General features: G+C 44.1%; 1 long non-coding RNA gene across 1 annotated transcript; it reads left to right on the forward strand.

Annotated features, from left to right (window-relative positions):
• Window positions 1-353: 353 nt before the first annotated feature.
• LOC108923055 (uncharacterized) lies at window positions 354-8,171 on the forward strand. The gene is made up of 4 exons (XR_001965183.1): window positions 354-465; window positions 7,098-7,166; window positions 7,275-7,390; window positions 7,850-8,171. It is a non-coding gene; the product is annotated as an uncharacterized LOC108923055 (long non-coding RNA).

An 8,171-nucleotide genomic window follows, 5' to 3' on the forward strand; every position in this document is an offset into this window, starting at 1 on the left:
TTAGCCAGAAGGCCGCACCTGCGACTGGAATCCAAGCGGACTTGGTGTGGACTCCACAAACACAGTGCCACTGAAGGTGGGAGGTTCGCGTCCCTTCTCCTGTGCCTCTGTATAGACATCTACGTCTTCATAGGTCTTCCACAGCAGTTATTCCTGACTAGTATGAGTACCAGGGGGCCCCTGTTACTCTGAAACCCTCTTGTTCTTTTCACTCATGATATTTTTGCAGTAAATGTCCTCCACCCAGTCGCTGCCATGTGGGTCGACAGTGTCGGACCAGCGTTTCCGTTCAGACAGCTGTCTGCGTCCCATCACTTCTCCATGGGCTCCGGCCACCATTTCGCGCCCTCGGTTTCGCCGCCAAAAAGCCCGGGAGAAGCGCGAGAGCGTAGCCGGTCACGTGTGTCGGCGCACGCGGAAATCCCTGGGCGCCAACGGGCCCTCAAGCTTTCTCAACAATCTCCGGTGAGGAATAAAACATAACTGTCACGGCTAAACGAGTGAAACGAGCGAGCGGACGAGCAGAAAACACGGCGAAGTGAAAACAACCAAAGAAATGTCTTCTTAACACCACATAAGCGCAATCTGAAGCGAACTTTAGGCTACCTGGTGGTGGTGACTTAGTTCCTGCCGTTTTTTTCAGCACGCGCGGTTTCTGTGTTCATCATAACTATTTCACTTGCCCGCTTTTCGTGCTCATCATGGTTATTATTATTTAGTTTAGCTTGAACCGGAAAAGTGTGTATGCTAATTAATGGTTTAAAAAAAAAACCTTTCGTGGTATCATGCTGAGGCACCCGTCCTGGGTGTGTCCCCTCCCCTCCAGCCTTGCGCCCTGTGTTGTCGGGTTAGGCTCCGGCTCGCCGCGACTCCGCTCGGGACAGGCGGTTTCAGTCATTGTGCGTGTGCGTGTGCGCGCGCATTCTGAGGCAGTTTAGGCGCTCGCGGTGGTTGTTCATATTGAAGGTCTCCACTAGATGGCGCCGTTTCCGCTGCAGTTTTCTTTGTATCCGCGAGGCTGTGGCACGAGGCTGCGTGTAGCGCCAGCGCCTCCGCCGTGACTGGGATGAAAAGGGGACGATCGGGCATCTCGCGCTTACGCAACCATATCAAACTCACTCTCTGGTGATATGGAGTAATTGCGTTCTTCACGATCCAGGGCAGAGCAGTTAAGTCTTATTGTCAAGGGGTGTCCGTTGCATAACATTATACACGCGGTTTGTCGGCGGATGCCCTTATTTTTCCCTTCTAAAAAAATGTAATAGTCAGCACGTGTCACATGTGAAATGACTGAAAGCAGAGACAGGAGTTTAAGAGAGAGAGAGTCACACAGAGAGTTAACCCTGCATCGCAGTTTAAAGTGTTATTTTGGGATTCTTTTATTGTAATATTAATTTATTGGCATCTTAGCAGAATATATAGAAAGGTCACCCTACAGTGGTCCTTTCCACCAGAGCAGAGACGAGATGTGCGATAAAGAAGGATTTAAAGAATTACTGACAGGAGGTTGGGAAACAACACTGGATCACAGAAGAGTAATATCCAGCTGCGGCCGACACTCTAAGTATCAGCGATTTCCGCTTGTTAATTTACACAGCAGAGCTTTGCTTCAACTTTTGTTAGCAAAGAGCCCTTCTGCTCTGTTCGGAGAAGATGGCAGCTCAGAAAGACATGGTGTTTGGGAACACTGGGTTTTTAGAGAAAAATTTGGAATACTGGCAAGAAGCAGCGTTTCTCTCAATCAAGAGCTTTTTATTCGTATTGTCCTCTGAATGTAGGAGAAAACATTTTCAAAAAATGTGTTTTATAGGTTTCATTGATTTTTTATGGGGTGCTTCCAAAACAGTAACTGGTGCTGGATTAGTTGCCACCAGGGTTTGGGCTAAAAAACACTTTGTTTGAATAGGGATTCATACCTAGAGGGCTGTGGTCATCACAGACCCTTGATAAATGAAAAATGTGTGAACATGTCCTTGTCACATGCAGTGCATCTAGGCCCACAGTGCTCTGTGGTTTCTCATTTTAGCAAAGTGCCTCCTTCTGGGGAGAAATGGATAATTCTATAATTCCAGTGCTGCCTTGACTTGTTGTCTTTTCTCAGATATAACCCACGTATACAAAAAGAGTTAAATTAACTTAAAATACATTAAGGTCAGTGTGTGTGTGTGTGTGTGTGTACATTAAGGTTGAGTTCCTGTGACAGTCAATGCTAACTGAAAGGTAGACTGGACATGCCTCAAGAAGCTGAAACAGAACCTTCGGCCAGTGTCTTCCACCACGCCTTTGAGGAGGTATCGTAGTTAGTCGCTGTGACTAGAGAAGCAGGTTACAGCCATGCGCACCGTGCTGCCAATATTAACAAATCAACATACTGTAGTTTCTTGTAACAGGTGTGTGGACTGTGCTTTGTAACAGTAACATACAGGTTATTTTCTGATCAATAATGCATGATGTGTTAAGAAGGGAATTTGTCATTTGTTAGCCTTCCTGTGCTCTTAGCTCTTATTCTCCTTTCTCAACCTGTGAGATTCTGAATTTTTGTTGTTCTTTGGGGGCTGGTGGCATTCAGGAAAATAGTTTGTTAAAAATCGTTACCCTAACTGATGAGGAATAAGCATTCTTTACAAAGATCTACTCAGAATTAAGCCTAAATTGTTCCATTCCTTTTGCCTAGTTTGATTTTCTCAATTAGTATCCTCGATGTACTTCCCTGGCACTTTATTAGGTACTCCTGGCTGTTTACACATAAAGTCCACCTCCCATGGTTAGTAGGTCACATGGTTGTATATGAAGCATTCAGACAGGTTCAAGAGGTTCACTTACTGTTTGACTTAATATTAGAGTGGACAAGATGCGTGATCGTAGTGATTTTAAACATGGCGTCATCATTTGTGTCAGTCTTACTTGTTCCAGCATCTCAGAAAGAGCCACTCTCCTGGGATTTTTGCACACTACAGTGCAAAAAAGCATCCACATAGTGGCATTTCTGTGAATAAAACCACCATGTTAATCAGAGAGATCAGCAGAGAACGGCCAGACTTGTTAAAGCTAAGAAGACCACAAGTGTAAGAATAACATCTTGGTACAATAATGGTTTGCAGAAAGGAGTCTCTGAATGCACAACTCATCTTTTCTTCATGTGAGCTCAGTGGACATGCAACTGCTAAACTTGACAGTTGTTAATTTAAAGGTTGAAGAGTGGTTAAACACAGATTAAGAGCACATTGTACATACCTTTTGATGCATTTCAGTTGTTGAACAGTTATGTTCTTGCTATCAAAGGTTTCTACTTTGCAGTCCACAGTAGGAGTCCTTCCTACATGTTTGTCTTTCAGATACCGGAAAGCCAGGTAGTTGAACCCTCACCAGCTGCTCTTTGTTTGTCCTGGACAAGCTCACCAACTGGTGGGCCCCTTAGGATTTGGATATTACAGCTGAGAGAAAAAGTTAATGGCATGGTCAACTCCATAGCTACTATGTTTTGATTTTCCAGCTACATGGAATTAGCTCACTGATTTTATATGCGAGTCAATTAGTGGTCAGGAATAGGCAGTTTGACATTTTAACAGTGTTTTCTTGGCGAATTGTAGGTGTTCCGTGTCCTCACGGTGCCAGCTGCCAGAGATCAGCACCGGAGATTGCATGACGCTGTTTAAAAGCAGCAGAAGTGAGAAAGGGACATTTCTTAATTAGAGGAAAGTTTCCAGAAGCACACTGGCAAATCACGCAATAAGCGTGACTCTCACCTGATAAACACCTCGGCTCCATTAACAAGCTGGCACCGACAAGTCCGGATTTCCCGTTACACAGTGTTATGGTTCAGTGAATGTTATATCCAGCCTGTGTTGTATTGTGTTTCACACTGCCTGTTTACCTGAAGTAGCTTATATGCAGTAATAATTATAGAGTTCACCTGTTTTTAATAGTCAGACATGTTTTCAAAACTGCAGCAGTTACCATGTCAGTGTTTAAATAAGCAGTCTTTTGGTTTCTGTTAGACCACCTTCAGGCCTAAGTGTAAAGCCAAAGGATTCTATGGCTGCCTGACTTTGAGAATCATCCACAGAAGCCTAGGCAACCAGTCAGTTTCACACCCTGTGGAGTGTGTGCTATTAACCCTGGTAACATATAGCTAGCATGTGGCTAGTCCTCTCTCCAGCCAACATGCTACTTGTGCTATGTGCCCTTTGTTCATTTTCTCCCGTATAGTCCAGCATGCCAAAGACCATTTGCTCAGTGTGTCCTCTGTGGTTCAGAGTTATATGTGTTCTTGTTCGAGTGTGTGTTCAGATTATGTTGGGGTGTGTGTTGTGCTCTTCCAAGCTTACAGCTTCTGGAACAGTGTCAGTAAACTATTGAAGCATTGCTCTTATTTCTGTCACCACAAGTAGTAATTGTGTTATTGTTGGCAAAGTACAGTGCTTTTTTGATAATGCCCATGTAGGTGTGAGATGAGATCAAATAAATGAAATAGTATTTCAGTACTTGTGATATTTACATGTTTCAAATTCCTGTAGTGCTTGTAAAAAATTGGAACCACTCTGGATTTTCATGTATTTTAAACTGTATTACATGGAAAATGTATTAGATTTTAGTGTGTCATAATTATACCTTTTTGTCTTAGGTCCTCAGATGTTTGTTTTGATTCTGTTGCAAACTTCATGTGAACATCTGCTGGCCAGTCACGTTGGAGAGTGGATTTGATCCAAGGTAGCATGCTGGCACCTGTCAAGTGCTGTAGGTTGGGTGGGGTGGGATCGTGGGGGGTGCGGACTCAGTAGTTAACCATGTTCTTACATTCCTCAAGTACATACCATTATTCTCCTTCTAAAAAACCCTCAAAAAACAAACACTGAAAATACAACTGATTATATGGATTACTTCAGGAGAAGAAAGGAATGTGTGTTTTCAACAATGTGATTATTTAGTGAATGGTGCCAGCTGTGTTTGCAAGGCAGTGCTGTCATGCACAAACAGTGGTGTGGAAAGCCTTGAACCTGAATAGTGAACACAAAACTCCAAGCATGTTTTCATACAGTACACCCTACTAGATGTTTAGGAATATAATGGTTTGATTAAAGAATGTAACCACATCTTCTGGGATGGTGGTGGCCCTTATTGCTAATCTGAAGCAGTATTTTTGTTTACCCTCCAAATCCTCCCCTTTGGGCAGAGCAACAGGTACCGTGGCCCCCGATAAGAGTCCTGTCAGATTTAGCAGCACAGGGCTGAGGATCCTGCCTCCAACCACCGGTGTGAGGCAGCCATGTGTATGTGTGTGGGTTATCAGCACCACTATCACAAAAGGAGGAACCAGAGCCTTTGTGGACATCAACACAGTGAAGCTGGTAAAATATGGTGTCTGTAGCAAAGATCACAAGATAGCCACAGATGTGCTCTGAGGTTTGTGTTGTGACCAAGGCTGACCCAAGTGGTGAGTATAGTACACCTGCCTGTAATATGTGTGTAGCTCCTTAAACTGCAGTGAAAAACAAAATCCCCACATGTTCTTTCCTGTTTCTCAGTGAACCAAATACTAACTCAATGATGTTCCATCAGAAAACAAAGCAAGGTTAACCTCTTGAGTTACCTTGCATTCCCATGTAGCTGGAAGACAACTGGGGCAATGTCAGACAGGGACAGGGCGACCTTTCTGATGCTCACCTTGAACCCCTCTTTTCTACCGCATCCCTCTGTGTGGGCCATTGGCTCCATGTCACTGCGTCTATGATTTATTCCTCAACCAGCAGGATGCATAGTGGCCTTCCAGCAAGGGCCTCCGCATAAAGAAAGCAATTAAAGCTCCATTAGAGAAGATCATTTACCGCCTGAGCAGCCAGAGAGGCCCAGTCTCGTGAGCAGGGGGATGAGAATTGTTGGAGTGGGTGGAGTGACTACTCAGCACAGCATTCCTATTGATGTCTGCTGGACTGTGACTTGCCCCCAGTTGGGCCTCTTTTCTTGTAAAACAATTTCTGCTTTTACTGTACCTTCAGCTGGTTTTCAAGGACATGTGTCACTGGGGGGATTTTAATGCCCATCAAAATTGCTGCCATACAAACACCGATGGAAGTACTACCTGGATCACTGGGGGCATTTGAGAGGGTGGTATGTTATTTCTTATACAATATCTGATCAGCTTCCTGGTGTTAAAAACCGTCTTGCCCAAGTTATTGAATGACTCAGTAATCCTTGCTTTCCTCATTTTGCTGTTTAAAAAATGAGCAAGCAAAGTATAAATTACTAAGTACATCAGAAGGAAGGCCGTGCAAAGAGGTGGTTGCCTGGGCAACATTAACTCCCCCCACAGTTGCCTCTTGTTTGAACAGTAGCAGTGTCCCAATTAAGGAGCAGTTGTGTAGGTGTCATTCAAGCTAATGGCTGTCAAGATTTTTGCAGTGGTGCCAACCCAATTTCACGGCACCAACTGCAGCCACAAACAATATCATAAACATATTAATGCAAAAGCCATTCAATCAAGCATTCACCCTGGGGGCTGGGCTGTCTGGTTTGTCTCTCGCAGGACCTGCATGGAGGAAAAGGGCATGTCGATTCAAGTCTGAAGCTCAAACAAATCCTATAAAGTTGGCTAATCAGGTCAACAAGAAGTCGTTGTGTGAGCCTCGGTCGTGCTCATATGCTCCGGCAAACAGAAAATGTAGCGTGACCTTTGAGCATGCGTGAAAGAAGTGATTATCATAATTATGATTCAAAGTGCTTGGGCCAAAATAACTGGCAGGGGTCACTTTCTCGGTCATCTCAGTGTTGTTTTGCTTCACTAGTTGACTTGTGGCATATTTAGTGTCTGGATTATAGATATCAGTAGTATTAGTTAACGTCCTCTCTTATTGCTTTGATAGCCACCATTCCATTTATTCCAAAGCAATAAAGATGGAAACTATAGTCATCATCAAATGGTGCACACTGCCCATACCCAAGCATATTTTCTGTCAAGAAAGAGAATCTTGCATGACCTGGATTTTTTAGGTATGTAGGGTAAATTAAATGCGATACTGAAGGTATGGTTGTTAGCATCGTGCTTAATGTTGTTTTAAATTGCCTTGGATGGTAGTTTTACTGCTGTAACATCTTTGCAGCTCCACTAAAGACAGTATTTCTGCTGGGTGAACCCTTGTTTCATTGTGACACCTTGACAAAGCATACAGGTATGTGTCAGTTTTTTATTGTTGCTTCATGCATTGTTTCACTTTTCATAACACTTCATATTATTCTTTTTTTGTCTTTCTTTTTTTAATTGTACTTAAACTCTGCAGTGGACTGCATCCCATCCAGGGTATACTACCCCCAGCCTAGAGCTTGGTGATTCTGGGATAGGCTATGGACCACTGCAACACCGAGAAGGACAACAGGTTAACGGAAATGAGTGAGTGTGAGTGACTGAATGTTTCCACTTCAGTTTGTGTCCACAGTGAAAATAAAAATAGGTCTTGACTGCTACAGTCAAGTTAAATCAGCTGCTGTCATGTGAATCCAGCTGTCGATTCAGCTTGGATGATAAAAATTGACAGACAGATTTCCAGTGTGAAGTAAACTTCCCCTTCCTCCGGAGACCATTCGAGTGAACCCTTCTTGAAGGTGAAGTCTCTGCTCTCCACAATCATATCCTAATAGTAGCATCTCTCTGATCTTTTAAGGTGTTTTCAGTATTGTGATGACTTTCTCTCGCTGCACTTTTGGATGAAACTTTGGTGTTAAAATGTAACTGGCTACTTTTGGAGCTAAGAGGTGTGAATGCCTGTATCAGGTGTTTAGCTGCAAGTACGTTGTCAGCACCACACACCAGAGGGGTGTGATTGGTGTCAAGCTGGTCTGCTGTGTCCTACCACAGGGCCCCTCCTGCCACCGTCTGTGCCATCATCTGCTGTCCGGTTGGGCTATGACTCAGCACCCACCCCCTTCTCCTCAACCCCCGCATCTCCCCTGGGAGAACAGGTGGATTTCTGCTCATTTGTAAAGGAGCCCCAAGTCCCCCGAACCGAAGCATAACCCCCTATTATAGCATTGCAGGAACAGTACCAGCTCAGCGCCAGATGCTTTGCCACAGTCTTTCAGCTGACATTGTTGCCTTCAAAGTTTTGCCCATCGTGAAGATTATAGTCATTTTGCCGCTCAGGATTTGTGTGCATTTTTATTGGTGCCTCACTTCCATG

This window comes from Scleropages formosus, chromosome 13 (genome assembly GCF_900964775.1).
Source record: "Scleropages formosus chromosome 13, fSclFor1.1, whole genome shotgun sequence".
Taxonomy (NCBI): Eukaryota; Metazoa; Chordata; class Actinopteri; order Osteoglossiformes; family Osteoglossidae; genus Scleropages; species Scleropages formosus.